This window comes from Podarcis muralis, chromosome 4 (genome assembly GCF_964188315.1).
Source record: "Podarcis muralis chromosome 4, rPodMur119.hap1.1, whole genome shotgun sequence".
Lineage (NCBI taxonomy): Eukaryota > Metazoa > Chordata > Lepidosauria > Squamata > Lacertidae > Podarcis > Podarcis muralis.
In genome coordinates this window covers 40,851,683-40,870,330 of record NC_135658.1, presented here as the reverse complement: position 1 = coordinate 40,870,330, position 18,648 = coordinate 40,851,683, and positions in this window count along the sequence as shown.

Below are 18,648 nucleotides of genomic sequence, written 5' to 3'. Positions count from 1 at the left end.
TTTGCTTTGATGCTGCCAAGAGGATGATGCCATGCACTGCACCTATGGATAGCGGGCTTTTTTAGGAGGTGCACTGGATGGTAGGCTTTGTTCTCCAACACCTCTCCATCACTTCTTATCCCTACCACAGCATCTGCATTCTGAGGCAACTGCCTCCCTGCCTAATGGTAGGGCTGACTCTGTTTATCTGTGTTATCTTGGTAGGGCTTTTTATCTATGACTGGCTGTGGGACTGGAGGGCTAAGAAGTGGAAAATCTATGTTCTAGGGCTGTCCACTGACTTTATTTGGAATGTTTTACGCTATGTCTTCTGTAACCACAACATAACACCATCTCAAAGGGGAAAAAATGAGTCCTGGGAGATCATAGGCTTCTGTGATATACCCCACTCCACACCCTTTTGCTAACAGTGTACCATTTGTCGTAGCTTCCTCTAGTGTAAGGATACTGCTATAGTGTTGTATCTGTAAATATGAGTGATCGAATTACCATCAAACGAGTACTATTATAACTTTACAAAATGTTTATAGAGCATTCTGGCTATATAACTTTTCTATTTTGCATCTGTAAGTGGCATCATTAAATGTCTCCTTGTACACCCATATTTGTGTTTAAAATGAAATTGGTTTGGGAACCTGATCTAGATTAGGAACATTGAGTAGATGGAGGGGTGTTTAATTCCTCTGCACTGTGGTCCTGACTAAGATTCTCCACCAACTGACACCAAAAGTGGCTGGGGCAAATAGTCGCTCTGAAGGGGTATTTTCATCATGACAATGGGACCAGGAGAAACAATCCAGATTGTAGCCCCACCCCCTAGCTGCTTTTCCTTCAAAAACCACATACACACAAATGCAAAGACATATTTAAGATACTCTTTAGCTTGGCTCACAGAGGATGGAACAGATATCTAAGGATTAGGTTGCTGAGCTTTGTCCATTAAAATCATATTTGCAAGGTTCACTTGGAACGTCATAAAGATTTTAGGAAATTTACAGAATTTTTATTCCAGTTTAGTAGGCAGTGACTATCATGAAAGTACTCACACAATCTCTTTCCCCTAGAATATTGAAATGTTAAGCTATTAGGGGAAATGAGCATAGGAGTTACGCACCCACACTAACTCATAATTGCATGGTACAATAATTTTCATTGACCATAAATAGAAAATGTAATTTTGGAAGTAGGAAGCTATTTTTACTAAGATAGCTATTTACATTTCAAGTATTTGAATATACGTGGGTGGGTTGTTTCCTGCATTAACACTCTTCTCTGTGCCAATTGAAAAATGTCAACCCAGAACTATTTCAGATTTTGCTAACTGCGTTTCCTGGCAGCCTTCATGCCATGTTAAATTCTGCTTTAGAGAGTCGCCTGAACTTCAAGAACAGCTGTGTGTATGTTTTTTAATGTGTGTGAGCATCCGAAGAGTTGCAGTGGAAAGGCAGGACAGTGGCATCCCATCCAATATGATTAGCCAATCAGTTTTAGTTGGGAAATATCACTTAAGTCTGCATAATACCACTAATGCTTATGGGATAAGCACTGTAAATGCAACCCTTGAAAGGAACTGCTGGATAATTCTTTTTCTCTCTGTGTTATATTGATGACAGGATCAGGACATGAGGATACTGGTAGCACTCAGGCAAGTATCTCCAGCTGGTAGAAGTGTTGTTATGCATGACACCAATCCATCCAGCTACCAGTACACCCAACAGTTTATTTTTGGTATTTGATGGCTAACTTTATCCTGTCATGTATTCTAATCTACGTATAAGCAGTGATAAGTAATATAATTTTGATGCTGTCATATAAAGATTTTCCTAGAAACCCTAGTGTAATGACTTTGGGTGTTTGACTCCACCATTCACCTAGAGCCCTATGGCATGCCATTCTGGCATAGATTCTCTTTCTGACAACCCACCTGATCTTGGCTGCTAGGTGAATTGGTGAGGGTAGCAAAGGCCACTGAGAGTTGCATGCATTAAGTCTGTATGTTTAAAGTGGCTTAAAGCACTGTAGCCCTAGCACAATGAATCCACTCAAAAAACAACACTTTTTGTGATTTGTTAAGTGACGGGGGAATGGATTGAAAAATGTGATATTAATGAATGATTAATGCTGAGATGTGTAAACAGCCTGCAAGCAAATCTGGTTGGATTCAGGATGAATATTCATTGTCATATAGCCACCCCATAAAAAACTAAAAATGAATGCTAAGTAAAGGCTGGGCATGATCTAATCATCTTGTCAGCTCTGTGCCAGCCAGTCAGGAGCAATGCTTAATGAGCAGGTTGTCTGGAAAACCCTTGATTGTTAGTGCCATTCCCATGACTGTTGCCCATTCCTCCCAGGGATGTAGTAAGGGGGCCCTGCACTCTTGAGGCCCCATAAGGATATTTCTCTCTGTACAAGGAGGCAAGGAGAGTCCAGCTCCACAGTTTCACTTCTAATCCTGGAAGAAAAACCAACACTTCTTAATGTATCACATACATTTAGAGATATTCCTTCCTTCCTTCCCTCACGTCTCACTCTAGTCAGGCTCTGTCAGACACCAAACAATTCTGTGAGGCCAAATGATAGAGGACCACTAATCCAGATTTCAGCATTTGGGCCAGCACAAGTGTTTGTATCAGTAGATATGAAACTACTGAGCTGGAAGCATTTTTGTGATGCTGTCAAAGAAGTCTATTGGCTAAAAGCCACTGTGGTTATTTTTACAGCTCCTCTCAAGGTCTGTGACTGACAGGAGAAAAATCATCTTGTCTCAGACAAAAATGGTACTTTTGAGGCTGTTTTTATAGAGCTAGCTTGAATGCGGTGCTGTACCATAGTGACACAATTTGTCTCCAAAGAATTTATTTAAAAAGAAGAAGATGAAGAAGAGGTAAGCTGAAGCAATTAAACACAGAGAGGGAAAAATGAATGTTAGCTCAATTTACCATTAAGAAGAATTTTAGAACCAGTAAGGGAGCTTACTGGCAAACAGGGGCTGGCTTGCCTCTCAGTGTTAATTTTTGGAGGTTCACGCCCAGCCTCAGTAATCAAGTTTCTTGCTGGGAGGTGGGGCCAGCCCCATTTATAAATAGGGGGTGGAGCTGACAATAGCCAGGCAGTCGGCTCTGGAGATTCACCCTCCCTGCCCTCCCTTTGTTTAATGTTTCTTGTTTGCAGGTTAACTTTTTCTTCCTGTTTAACGGGCGCTGATACAGTCTTTGGTTGCTATTGAAGGACCGGGAATAAATTTTCCTGCATTGGCAGGTTTTGTCTTCCCCGTAGCAATTTGTCACAACTTTGGTGGTTATGGCCTTGGGTGGAATCCTTTAGTCTTTTCTTCCCTATATATTGGGGCACGTGACGCGTGAAGTGGTGACTCACCGCCCTGCAGCGGCAATTCCAGGTTCCCCTCTTAAAGAGGTTTTGTATATATGGGTGTCACTGCCCATACACTGAAAGGTCGTCAGTGAACTACCCTGCGTGCGGGGATATGGGCTTGGCTGCCTGCTACACTTATGTCTCGCAGCGCACCCCCATATCCCATTTACCCTGATGAGCCCAAGTTCCCCTCGGCTGGGGGGCTGGGAGGGATACACGGCCAAGGCCTAGGCCAAGGTCTTCCTACATTCAGAAGTTTAATAAAGTTGTGGCATAATTTTAATTCCGTATAACATCAGAATCTTTATCCCTTCCTTATGATCCCTGGGGGCTGGGGCTGTCACCGCCTGGTCACGCAATAATTATTATTTATACCCTGCCCATCTGGGTGAGTTTCCCCAGCCACTCTGTTCATCACAATTTAGAGATGGAAGATACAGTACTTCTTCTTTCACCTGGCATCCAGAAGCCACGAGGAAATGATTTCATGTTATTTGTACCACACTTTTTAGCTAAGATCCACTCCCAAAGCAGTTTACAATAAAATTCCAATACCTGAGCTAGTTACTGCTACTGCAACTTAATCAGCCTGGATTTCAAAGTCTCAGCAAGGATTAAAGTGCAGGGCTATAGCTCAGTTGGTAGACTGTGGTGCTGATAATGCCAAGGTCGCAGGTTCAATCCCCATAAGGGACAGCTGCATATTTCTGCCTCAATTTTCAGTTCAGTGTTCCAGTTTTAATTCAGCTGCAAGGACTCCTGTAGATGCAACTTTGCCTCATTGTCATATGTTCTGTCCCCCTGTTTTTCATGGTTCTCCTTCCAAGTAGAACCCCTGTTTGATTTAGTACCTGCATTATTGCAAGTTCAAGGGAGTTTTCAGAGAGAAGCTGTCAACTAAAAGAAATTGTCTTTCAATGAGATTTCAGTGTGCTCAATTAGAGAAAAGTCCAGTACATTTTTGCACAACTGTTGCCAAGAAATCATGGATGTGGTGTTGTGTGTAGTTTGGTGTTGTGTGTAGTTTGGCCCTAAGCCTTGATGCTGCTATGTCAATGTTTGATGAAAGAATGATTAGGAATATTGATGTTTTCACCTCCAAATCTTCATTTGAGGGGAAACAGAAGTTTTTTTTAAAAAAAAAGAAACTTTTTTTTTTAAACAAAGATGCCAATTCTAAATAGAGGCTCTCCCCCAATCAATTTGTAATATTTTGTGTCATTCAAGTGATCCACTTTCCTCTTAGGCCATAGCCCTATTATCTCAAGCCCATCATCGTGTGTTAGATCTGTCGCAGTCATCCACATTTGTTCTCAGAATAATCTCTAATCAGAATCTCTATACTTCCCTCTTTCTAAAAATCATTTTTATCTGGCATCAGGGGGAACAGGAAGTGGCACATTCCCATTTTGCCTCAGGTAGTGAAATGGGATGGGCCATCCGGGCTGTGAGAGTGATGGAAACGAACAGTACATATAAGTTTGCCTATGCATAGTGTATGCACATTTGTGACATGTGGGCCCACAGGGCTGCATCTTTTAATTGCTTAGTTACATCCTTGCCTCTGATGATGATCTTTACATATGAGCAGGTTCTGGTGGAGGTAGGTCAGGCATAGGCAAACTCGGCCCTCCAGATGTTTTGGGACTACAACTCCCATCATCCCTAGCTAACAGGATCAGTGGTCAGGGATGATGGGAGTTGTAGTCCCAAAACGTCTGGCGGGCCGGGTTTGCCTATGCCTGAGGTAGGTGATCCTTGCTTTGGATTGTGCTGCTTTAAAATCTACATTTAAAAAAAAAAAAAGGAATAAACACCACACTATGTCTAGCTTGCCTTTTTATAGTTACTACTTGATAGATAGGAGAACGTAAACACATAGGCCAATTGGATTTATAAGCTTTGTGTTCAGTTAGGTTCTGTCCTTCCTTTCAGTTCTTTATTGGGTGTTATTTAAGACAGGGATTTTGAATGTGGGGGACATACTCTCATTTTAAAATACAATACTGCTTTATTGTAAAATACCCTAATCAGGTTTATACCTAACATCTTGTTAGTCACTGCCGGCTCTATAAAGCAAGGCACCGTGTCCCCTTAGCTGCCGTGTCTACATTTACAATTCATGAAGCATCCAGCACGACACTTCAGATTTATATACCTATAAACATTTAGGTTTCAGAGTAAATGAAGGACTGTATATTAACATCTCTACTCGTTTCTTATTCCAGTATTTCAGACTAACTGGAAGCATGTTGGGAAGCAGATACAAGAGACCAGAAACTCGCATTGCACAAATCAGAAAGAAATCAACCTGGTCATAAAGCTAAGTGGCTCTCACCTAAATCTGAAAAATGAACTTCAAGATATAAAGGCTGGAAACAGGAGAGGTGTAATGCCATTAGAAGGGAGTGAATGGGATATGCCAACTTTTATTTTTGAGCTCCAAAATATAAACAATGTTGAGTATCATTGTCTAAACAAAAGTGTTTTCAGCAGGTACCAAAAGGAGTACAGTGATGACACCTGCCTGATATCAATAGGCAGGGAGTTCCAAAGTTTAGGTACTGCCACATTAAAAAACTGAGTTGGCATAAAGCTAAACTGATGTTCAGAAGTGGCATAAGCACAATTGGGGGTAAGAATCATGTACATCACACCACTTGCCAGAGTGGTGCATTCTCTAGTTATCTCCCGCCTGGACTACTGCAATGTGCTCTACATGGGGCTACCTTTGAAGGTGACCCAGAAACTACAACTAATCCAGAATGCAGCAGCTAGACTGGTGACTGGGGGCGGCCGCCGGGACCACATAACACCAGTCTTGAAAAACCTACATTGGCTCCCAGTACGTTTCTGAGCACAATTCAAAGTGTTGGTATTGACCTTTAAAGCCCTAAATGGCCTTGGCCCAGTATACCTGAAGGAGCGTCTCCATCCCCATCGTTCTGCCTCGACACTGAGGTCCAACGCCGAGGGCCTTCTGGCGGTTCCCTCATTGCGAGAAGCAAAGCTACAGGGAACCAGGCAGAGGGCCTTCTCGGTAGTGGTGCCCGCCCTGTGGAACACCCTCCCATCAGATGTCAAAGAGATAAACAACTACCTGACATTCAGAAGACATCTTAAGGCAGCCCTGTTCAGGGAAGTTTTTAATGTATGACATATTAGTGTATTTTTGGTATTTGTGGAAGCCACCCAGAATGGCTGGGGAAACCCAGCCAGATGGGCGGGGTAAAAATAAATTATTATTATTATTATTATTATTATTATTATTATTATGAAGAAGAAGAAGAAGAAGAAGCAAGAAGCGATAATAACAGTAAAAAACCAGCCTACCCTAATGCAGATCACCCCCTTGTGGGACTTTATCCCTTTTTCCCTTTGCCCTCCCGGCAAGGTATTGCCAGTCCTTGCCCTTTCCTTTCCTTTCCTTTCCTTTGCCGTCTCCCTCTGTTGTTTCTGCTGCTGTCAATATTTAGATTGCAAACTCCATGGGGCAGGGAGCTGCCTTTTTTTGTAATGCTTGTGTTGCTGTACAATGGTGACATTGTATACATAATTAATGCCGCCAATAACTCTCTCCAAATAGTGTCTGCGTGCATATGGTTAAAACAAGGAGCATTGGGTAACCTTCAGGAAGAAGATATACAGCTGGCTTATGTTGCAATACAACAGTTGACCCAGCACAGCAGCAGCTTGTTTTCTGACTGTAATAAACTGAACACCGAGCTAGATTTGCTTTTAATCCCTGCAAAATGTAAAATGGATCGGCCTGTTTCTAATGCTAATCAGGTCTCTGTGCCCCGCTTGTGGGTTTCCCTAAAGCAGTGTTGCCCAACCTTTTTTGGGCAAAGGCACACTTGTTTGATGAAAAAAATATTGAGGCACACCACCATTACAGCCCCGTGACATCAGCGCGCAGCGTCACGCCGGGAGGGAAGGGCGCCGGGGCGCTGCTGCTGCCGCCGCCGCTCCCGGCAGGCATGGGCCCAGCTGAGGCGGCGGCTGTTGTGGTGGTGGCGGCGATAGCGGGCGGAGGAGGGGGCGGCGGAAGGGCCGAGGTGGCCGGCGGCGGCGGGGGAGGCGGCGGCGGGTGGAGCAGGAGGGCGGCCGAGGCCGGTGAGGGAGTAGGGTTGCCCGGGGGTTGAGGAGCCGTCGCCGGGAGTTGCTGCTGCTGTTGTTGCTGCTGCTGCCCGTCCGCTGTCTCACGCTCCTCCCTTTTGCGCGCGCTGCCCCGCCGCCGCCCCATTGGCCGGGTCCTGTCAGCTGATCCTGTGTTATTTCCTGTGTGTGTGTGTGAGGGGAGAATGGAGAGAAAAACCTCGGCACCACCACCGCGGAGCCGCCCCCGGCTCGACGCGGATCCTCGCCGCCGCCGCCCCGCCTCTCGCCGCCCGACTCGCCCGCCTCCCTCCCACGGCACACCAGGCAACGTCTCGCGGCACACTAGTGTGCCGCGGAACACCGGTTGGGAAACACTGCCCTAAAGCATCTGCTTGCCCGCTGCTGCAAATAGGTTGCGGACTCTTGGTCTGATCCAGTAAGTTTCTTTTTATGTTCTTATACAGAGCCATGCTTTATACGGTACACATTTTTTTAAGAAAAATATACAATATGAAATCATTATCATAATCATTTTAGAACCAAGCTGTTAGATTAAACTCTTTGAAATTGGTGCTTGCTGTCCTGGATTATTGTCTCTCTAATGCATTGCGGTAGCAAGTTTTAAAACAATATGAATCTGAGAGCAACAAAGCTTTCTGTACGCGGTCCGCAAATATTTACAATTCAATGAAAATGCAGATTGCTGTGTGACTTTGTAACACATGCAGAAATGTCGCTTAAATATATTCAGATATGAACACTAACGATATAGTTTGCATTTTGGTAGGGGGTTTAAAGGTGTTCATTTACAGCAAAAGCCTTTGTTTGCTAAAGTTAACCCAACACCATTTTGTTGCTTATTTTAGCTTGAAAGTCAGTGGGAGCACAATGGGAGGGCACTGCTCTAACATCAAGGGAAGCTGTTCAGTGGTACAGCTTCTGCCTTGTGTGCAGAAGGTTCCAGGTTTAATCTGTGGCATCTTTAGGTAGGGATGGGAGAGATCCCTGGCTGAAATTTTGGAATGTCTCTGCCTGTCGTGGTACACAACAGTCTAGTACAGTGTTTCCCAAATGTGGGTCTCCAGCTGTTTTTGGACTACAATTCCCATCATCCCTGACCACGGATCCTGCTAGCTAAGGGATGATGGGAGTTGTAGTCTAAAAACAGCTGGAGACCCAAGTTTGGGAAACACTGGTGTAGTACATCCACTGCTACACCTACAGTAGAGCTGTGTGCCTTCAGCATATTGCTGACAATGTACTCCAAAACTCCAGATAACCCCACTCAGTGGTTTTGTGTAGATGTTAAACAGCTAATTCTAATTAGCAACACAACCCAATCATTATACAGCTTTCTTCTTATGCAAGACACTTTGTAGCAATAACAAACATTTTCCTTACAAGGTTTCTGCATTGTGGTTAAAGACAAGACTTTTTCTCCATGGCCCTTAAATAAAACTGCATCTGTAGCCTCTGACCGCTTGACTTAATGCAACGTTACCACTGCATTGGCAAGTCTACATGGCCACTCAGATTCTCCAGGATTTGTAATAGTGATAACATGGGGTTAACAACGTAAGAGACTGTGGAGAGCTGCCTTTTCATGCAGTACAGATTGACATCTGAAAAGCTTTTAAGGACATATCACTATCATGGTCTCCAGCCATCTGAATCTAATCTCAATTTTAATCTGTTGACAATTACACAGTGGTTCAAGGCCAGTAAAGCTTCTATCCACCAATTATTCTCGGTGATGTACCAGAATGCACTGCCCATAAAAGTCTGATTCCAAGGTATCTAAAAGAATGACTTCTTCAGTATGAACTTTCCCACATAGCTTTGTCAGCACACAGCTTGGTCAGGCACTCCTGTTCTTGAGTGTCTCAGTTATCTCAAGTTAGGTGTGTAGCTGCAAGGGCCATATCTTTCTCATTATGGAACTCCCAGTTTAGGGAGCCAATTAGGCTAGTTCTTTCAGGGTATTTCAGAGGGTGGCCAAGATCATTTAACTTCACAAAGCCTTTGAGAGAGAAGCTAAATGGGTATTATTTATGCTGATATTGGAAGTTTGTTGTGGGTTTTTAGCACTCTGGTGGCGTTTCATGTGCTTTTAGATGTTTTGGAGTTTTTTAAGCGGTAACTTATAATAGATGGAAAGCACCTGGTCATTATTTTGTGCATTTGCTTTGGAATGAGTGGAGTTGAACTGAATGGCCTCATTTTTCTCACTTTTTCATGTGTTCCGACACAAATGCACATCCTATGGAAATACATAACCTGATGGTGATGGTGACAACAACAAAACATTATATTCATTTCACATGCCATATTTTGGGGTGGGGGGTAGCCACATTCTGAGGAACATCTGGGGAACATCACCCAGAGAATTTGTCATAAAAGAAAAGAGTAATTGTGAATAGTTTGAAAATTTGTTTGTTTTCTGTGAGGGGGATAAATAATTATGACTTACGTAGATGACTGAGGAGTGTGTTCTTGGGCACTGCAGAATAAGGGCAGTAATTACCGCACTGTTGAGAGGAAGAAAGTAGTATTCTGAAAATTGTTTCCAAATTAATACACATTTCCTCCAAGAAAGCGAAAATTAGCACTCTGGCTGTAGATGAGACAGATGCTCAGCCTCTAGCTACTGTACCTCCCGTGGCTCTCGTGATACCAGTCTGATTGAATATGAGCACAGCAGTGCTTTCTCTCCTTGAGACAGTCTGACAAATGTTCTTTGTGTGAAGGGGCATTTGGTTGCTCTAGTAAACAAAGCCTTGCTCCTTTCCTCCAGATGTCTGTAGAAATAATGACATCTCACAGTTCCCGTGCAACCCACCATATCTCATTCTCTCTAGAGAGATGGTGATGCACAGATGCCATCAGATAGCTCTTGTTACCAGCGCAAAGATGTTTGTAGCCATCAGGCTAAATGTTCCCTCGCTACACAAAATCCACAGGTGATAGAAGTAGCTGCCCAAACCCCTCACAGCCCTCTTTCATGTCACTGGTGGCAATGAACAGCAACAAATTCTTCCATCAGATTGCTGGTTCGACGCAACATGATGGGTAAAAGTGTGAGCCATGGGCTAGAATGCCATTCTTGGTTCAGATCTCACCTCAGCCACAAACTTGCCTGGTGCCATAGGAAGCCACTGTTGACACTGCCCCAGCCTTCACTCCTCATCAGCGGTAGGGACTTTCAGTACTCAAAAATAGCTGTGGCTACTGACAAAACACAATCCAGAAGGTGACCCATGGAGATGCATCTACAAACTGTCTGAATATGCATTCATAATTCATCACAAACCTGGAAAGCAGAATGGAGTCACAGATGCTCTCAGCAGTGAAAATAAGAGCAGTGAAAGCAGATATAGTCTGGTCCTGGGAAGGCAATATAGGGAACAATTTAAGGACCCTGAGCTGTATATAGTGAATCAACGGATGTATTAACAGAGACATATACAGGGGAGACTTGACCCAGTTATGGGGAAGAAAGAATACATCCATTGATTCTGTTGGAAACATCCTTGCTTGTGGGAGCTGAAAGGATGTTTATGCTTGAATCCTTAGATAAAAGTACTTGAATGCATGATAATGATGCAGCTGGACACTTGGGGCTATGGACAGATATTTGACTGGGCATCAGACAGGTTTTTTTGGCTTGGCATGGCAAAGGTTGTTAAACAACAGGCACATTCATGTCTCATGTGCCAAGAAAGGGAAGTGCCAGCAAGATGAGAAAAATCACATTAGGGTAGGTGCCACAGCCTATGAAAACATGAGGATTTATTCAAATAGATTTGAAAGGTCCACTTCTGGAAAGAGCAGCTTGAAACCAGCATTTTCTTGCAGGATGTTTGGAGGTTTTAGCTGGGGAGTTCAGCTATAATATATCCTTGACCATCACATCCCCTTCTATCAGGGAAGATTGTTTTCTTCCACTGAGCATGCAGCTTTGGCAGGCATGTACATGAAGCGGTGAGGGAGGACACTCAGCTAGCCATCCAGCTCAGCTAAATGAACCCTCGTGATCAATGGGGTGACAGATTTTGCAGCCAGATTGCCCTCGTATGCAACTTGGAGGGTGTCTTTTTGCACTGTTGGCTGAAGGAATTCATGGTGAAATGCTTTCAGAGACAGTTTCAAATTGTCATGGTGATGCCATGGTTTGCTGACAATATTAGTATTTTACTGCTTACACACACACACACACCCACACACACACGCACACACACACACGAACAATCATTATTTGAATTTACTGTGTTTTCATTATTGTTATTTGCAATGTGTGTGTGTGTACACCTTTGGGCACCCTTCCCTTTGTTTACCTGGAAGTAGGGAAAGGGGGGTAGTGGTGGCAGAAGTAATGGGAAGCAAGGAGGGGAAAGTGACTGAAACACCAGAAAGGTGAATGCTACTAGCCCAAAAATAGAAAGAAGAAGAATTACCAACAAAGGAAGAATGGCAGACGAAATTGATGAAATATGCTGAAATGGTGAAACTGACAAGGAAGATCAGAAACCAAGAGGATCAAGTACAGTGGTACCTCGGGTTAAGTACTTAATTCGTTCCGGAGGTCCGTTCTTAACCTGAAACTGATCTTAACCTGAAGCACCACTTTAGCTAATGGGACCTCCTGCTGCCGCTGTGCTGCTGGAGCACGATTTCTGTTCTTATCCTGAAGCAAAGTTCTTAACTTGAAGCACCATTTCTGGGTTAGTGGAGTCTGTAACGTGAAGTGTATGTAACCTGAAGCGTATGTAACCCGAGGTACCACTGTATTTGTTAGAGACTGGAGTAAATTTGTAGTTTACTTTTTAAAAAACCACTGTAAACAGTTTAAATTATTGGTAGTGTTATAATGACATTTGTAATGTGAAATGGGATGCGGGTGGCGCTGTGGGTAAAACCACAGTGCCGATCGTATGGTCGGCGGTTCGAATCCCTGTGGCGGGGTGAGCTCCCGTCTTTCGGTCCCAGCTCCTGCCCACCTAGCAGTTCGAAAGCACCCTTAAAAGTGCAAGTATATAAATAGGTACCGCTTTATAGCGGGAAGGTAAACGGCGTTCCGTGTGCTGCGCTGGTGCAGGCGTGCCAGGGCAGCGATGTCACACTGGCCATGTGACCCGGAAGTGCCTGCGGACGGCGCCGGCTCCCGGCCTCTAGAGTGAGATGAGCGCACAACCCTAGAGTCTGTCAAGACTGGTCCGTACGGGCAGGGGTACCTTTACCTTTAATGTGAAATTGGTTATGATAATTAGGGATATACAATAGTTGGATAATTGGTGCAGAAAACTAAAACTTTTATTATATGAAGCCATGGGAGGGAGGGGGAGGGAGTCTGAAGGTTCAGAGAAACTTGTAATTTGATGTTTGAATATGTTAGAGATAAAGTGTATAAAAATGTGAAAATCTAATACAAAATTAGACATATATATAAGAGAAACACCAGAGAGATGGTTCTTGGGACTTGGAGTCTACCCTGGGTCTAACCACAACGAAGCATAGGAAGCTGCCTTATACTAAGTCAGAACACTTTTCCATGTAGCTCACTATCGCTTACACTGACTAGTATTGGCTTCCCAGGGTTTCAGGCAGGGGGCACTCCCAGAACAACCTGGAGATTGCAAGGATCGAACCTGAACATCCTGCATTGTCCTACTATTAGCTATGGTCCTTATGGCAGTAGTTCCCAAGTCACCATCCTTGTCCCTATCTGACTGCTGCAAGTTAGCAAACTGCTCTGCACTCATCCATAAATCAGAAGCTCTCCTGCCTCCTCCACTTGGAACAGGAGCAGAACAAGGGTGGGGGGGAGCAGGGAATAGGGGAGTAAGGGGAAGTTTGACTGACTGAGGCTTTCTTCAGTTTATATTAGTTAGTTTGTTCATCTGTTCAGTTGTGAAGACTAGCTGGTAGCATAGCAGAAAAACATGTCATGAGCCTTCTTTTTATATTGAGTATTCTCTTGCATTGAGACAATTTAGATGAATGGCCTTCATGCAGACTTTCCAACCAACAAATACTACCCCATGAGGGAAAAAGCTACTCCTACAGTGTTCAGCCCAGGACAACTTTGTTCCTAAGCCACCTCATTGAAGGTAAACAGGTAAGGAAAAACATTGATCAGTTATCAGACTGATCTGGACACTGGAACCAGAGTTGACATGCCCCAAATTAATATAGGTTGCTCACTCAATTTCCCCCTTAAATCAGGCGTGGGGAACCTCCAGATGTTGCTCAACTTCAACTCCCATCATCACTAGCCATTGGTCATGCTTGCTGGGGATGATGGGAGTTGTGGTTCAGCAACACCTGGATGGCCAAAGGTTCCTCACACCTGCATTAAAAATTGGGAAACCTGCAGTATCTGGATCAAGTTAATTTTTGGGGGGGAAATAAATGCCTATTGCAGATTGTTGTAAGTTATAATAAACTTGTGGCCCGTGGTTAAATCCATTTGCTGTTTTGTTCCTTCACTCCATGGGCATAAGGGCAAAGTGTGTGCATAAATACATTCTTAATTAGCAAATAACATTTGCCACACTCTGCAGAAAGTTCCTTGATAATTAAGTTTAAATGTACAAACATGCTTCATATAGTAGAGACTGCATAATAGGGGGCAGGTTGGGAGTTGCTAGCAAGGTAATTGTAGGAGAAGAGCCACCTGCTTCTCCTTGTCTCTTTCGCTTCTGACAACCTCCCACATACTTACTTTTCCTTCCCACTTTCTTAAATTGAGAGAAAGCAGAAGAGAAGGCAAGAGGCAATTAAAGGCAGGATGCCATCCCCCATTGCCAGCTGTTGTTTGAAAGGTGAGGTGAGGGGAACCTATGGGGAAATCTTCTAAATAATCAGAATAATATATTACTTATTTATCTATTTATATAAATTACCAGAAAAATTACCGCTCACTGGAAAAGATTGCAAAACAAGACAGATCTCGCCTGCAGACTTACAATCTAATAGATACAACATGCAGGAAAAAAGAATTGGGGATGGAAAGTGAAATAAGCAAACTTAGGCAAGCAAACTTATTTCCTCTTATAATGGCCAGCTTGAATGGAAATGGTTCAGGGAGAAGAACAGCCAAATGGCAGCTGGTCTCTCTGCAAGACAACAGAGTGAGCCCTGCACTATCCCATCTCTTCTGCTGCAACCAGGTGGAGTCACTGCTAATAAATAGGAGCTCCAGGGAGAAGGAACCAAATGACAGCTCTTCCAGGAAAAACAAATGGACCACCTGGGCAAGTGGAATATCTCCTTACTCAAAGCTTAAGACACAAGAAGTATAGCTAGGGAACAATTGGTAGTGCAATAGATGTGCAGTTTGGACATCCAGTATTGTTGAGTGTGAGCATGAGTTTGCAGTCTATGAGTTTGCTTTGGCTCACATCCCATTTCTAAAACTAAGTTCAGAATTGTAGCATGCACAGTTTGCCACAATGTTTAGTTCCTTCAGGTAATATCCTTCTTCCTTCTATATTAATGTTGTATTACACATCAATGCACTAAAGAAGAAGAAGAAGAAGAGTTAGATGTGATTCTAATTATCACATTTTTAAAATTGTGTAGTGTTTCATGGATGTGCACTCCAGTGAATTATTAAAACACCACACCAAAATATTCTTTAGATATAACTGCTGTATCTGCTGAAATAGGGGAGGAGGCCCCATCAGTACTGGTATTCTGTGAGCTCTTGAATGTTTAAACAAGCATTTCCCAATTCTCCTAAACCCGGATCTCCAACTTTGATTGTTGTTTTAACTGTTATGCTGTATTAATGAGCTTGCTTAATATATATATTAGTTATAGATGTTTTACTGTAGTTTAGGGTTGCCATATTTCAAAAAGTGAAAATTCAGAGCTTTTTGCTGAGTTTTTTTTAAAAAAGGAAAGTCAGTCAAAACGACACTGCCAACATGGATTGCCATACACAGTGCGTTCATGTATGGCAAACCTACTATAGTTGTTTTACTATGTATTTTAATTATGGAACAATTGTGTATTCCAAATGCTTGAATAGGTACTTGAGACCCTCCAGATGTTGTTGGACTATGCCCCATCATCCCTGCCCACTGGCATTCTAGCTGAGGCTGATGGGAGTTAGAGTAAAAACAAACAAACATGTGGAGGACCCCTGCCCCATTGTATCTGTTTGACTTTGGAAAGAGGATCAGGTAAGCCAGAAGTTTGAAATCTTGTGAATATACTGGATGAGGAGACTTTTGGAAGCCTCATGTAATGGAGGGGTGGTAGACTTGGTATTTAATTCTGTAACATCTTGGTTTGTTTTTCATGAGAATTGCTTTGGCACAGATCTTTTTTTCTCCTGTGTAGCTGCCCAGTGTGAAAGGTCCTGATTTTCCTAATTTACAAACAAGCTGACTAATTGAGTCATGTGCTTGCGCCATCAGTAATATTAAACAAATAGTGACAATAATGATTTTATACTAAACAGGGGAGTGTGATACTTACTTACATTGGGTAAATAGAATTATCACCTGCTAAGATACACAAAAGTATTATTATTCTTATTTATTAAATTTCTATACTGCCCTTTAATCCGGGGATCACAGGGTTGTTCACAATTTAAAAACTCAAAAATACATACTAACGAAACAATAACAACAACCCCTAACCAAGAAGAGAAGAAAATGGAGGTATATTCCTTTAGCACACAATCTAAAAGTAAAAAATGCAAAGCAGGCTGTATTAAACTGTTGAGTCTATTAGTGCTTTCGAAGGCCAGTCTTTCCTTAAAATACTAATTCACACTGGAAGAGACTGCTTGATGATACAGCTCTATTGCTGACAGAACGAGGTCTGTGTTTCTGGCACCAAATCTGCCTATAATCAAACCAACTGTCAGCACTCAAGCATTAAGCACGCGCCACCTCATATATACAGAAGCACAAATTGGCCAGAATCCAACTGGCAAAAACTTCCTGTGGATTTGCTCCTGGAGCACTTCAGTGGAGACACAGTATTTTCTCCTAGGCATGCATTCTTTGGGATTTGCTTGCTGCTATGAAGGAATGGTTAAGAGTATGACATGTGCCCTGGGTAGGGATGCTGCCAGGTTTGAGGGGACTCTGAATTAGGTGCTCGCTTCAGATAACATTACTGGGACATAGGAGGCAGGCTTCAATTGTGACATGTGGTGCTGCTAAAAGCAGTGCAGCTCCAGCTACCCACAGCTCCCTCGGAGCTCTGGGCAAGGCAGACACTGCCATCTTTCTTATCCTCAATTCTTCTGGTCCCTTCCCTTCCCCCCAACAATATATGGGCCCAGAGGCATTGAGGGAAAAGGCAGCTGTAGCTAATTGGTTCAGCCATTTTAAATTAACCACATGGTGAGGCATAGCTATTGCCCTACTATGCTGGATGCTGATGGCAGGGCCAGAACTAGGAGAACTGGGTAAGCCTTTCTTCCTCAGCCAGAAATTTATATTCTATGTGGGTTGGTTCCTGTGCGAGAGGCAGGAATAACCAGGAGGAGGGTATGTATGTGCCTAACCTTGGTGTTATCAGCACCATGCTCTAGTCTAACCAACTGAGCCAGCCTGGGAAACCGGATGATTGGTGGGTGTTGATGTGATATTGGGGCTGAGAGGGAAAATCAATAATGGCATCATGTACCAGGGTCAGACGGAGGAAGTGGAGGAGTTTTGGGGCTATTACCAGGGTTCTTGGAGTGGAGGATATGCAACATTATCATAGAAGAGTATGGGGAGGTAGACATGACATATGTCACCCCCGCTCAGCCTTCTCTCAACAGAGATCTGGGTAGCCATGTTGCTGACCTGCCCTCCCATCTGGTGATGTTGTTGCTTAATGCCAGATTGGTCCACAAAAAAACCCTCCCATCTATGAATTGATTCAGGGTGGGGCTGGTGATCTGGGGTGTGTTACTGAGACCTGTGTGGGTGAGCTGGGAGGCCCTGATCTTAGCCAGTTGTGCCTACATGGATATTCAGTGCAGCACAAGTCAAAGTCAGCAGAACGAGGAAGGGGTATTGCAATGACCCAAAAAAGTTCCATTATTTTTACCTGGAAGCCAGTCCACCTGGGACTTGGATGCAAAGGTTTGTATCTGGTGTTGGGAGGCGGAAACAGAACAGAGATCTTGCTGGTGTGCCATCCACCCCATTGCCTAACCTTATCCCTGACTGAGCTATCAGAGATGGTCACTGGTGTGGTGTTGGCGAATTCTAGGACACTAGTTTCAGCACCACAGACCATAGATCAGATAAATATTAGACAAAGCAACATGTAAGTAAAGGGAGACTACAAAATTTTTCTGCACTTGACCTAACTGGAACAATAAATAGGAATGTGTGCCTTAATTTTTTAATTAAAACCAGTAAAGTTAAAAAGAAAAGAAAAAAGCCATCCTTTGGAAAAGAGGTGGTGGTTAAGCACTGCAAAAATATGTTTAGTATGAATGTGCTGTTAAACAACTTGGCACCAGTTTGAGGTTGATTTTGAACTAATTCTATGGCTGACCAGAGAAACAGGAAGAAGCTCTCTCCTATTCAGTATTGCTGTACTGAAGTTCACATGGTGCAGGAAAGTATGCAGGCCTGTATCTTTGCCAAACTGAGGAGAACGGATGGATTTCCCCTCCTTTAAAAGTTAGAGAATGGATTATTTTTAAACCAAAACAATCTACTCAGTTAAAATGCTTCATTGTGTTCCTGTGAAAGAATGAATGTACAATCAAGGGTTGCCTCCCCTCCCAGAACAAGAGTTGAAGAAATCTACCAAGTACGATGACAACTTAAGTATAACAAAATAAGGAGGGTTGAAAGGACTTTGACAGTTTTCATTAACAGTGTTGTCTGAGGGAAAATGCCTACTTTGCCACTTTTGGCAGTAAGCTAAGACAGCAGTACAGGAAACATAATTACTCTGGGCCCTGAGCCAAGTAATTCTGTGGTACCATTATCATGCAAAACACATTAAAGGTCTGACAGAAATTAGAGAATCTCGGTATACCTCCTTTTTAAAATGTCATGCTGTCGCTTAAAAACTTGATCTCGTGATCATAGGTAGAAGCCTTCTTTTTAAAGTAAGTTTTATCTTTTCAAACTTTTTTGGATACAAAGGGTTAGGGTAGCAAAAAAATAAATGTTGAAAAACAGAATGACAAAAACTTATTTT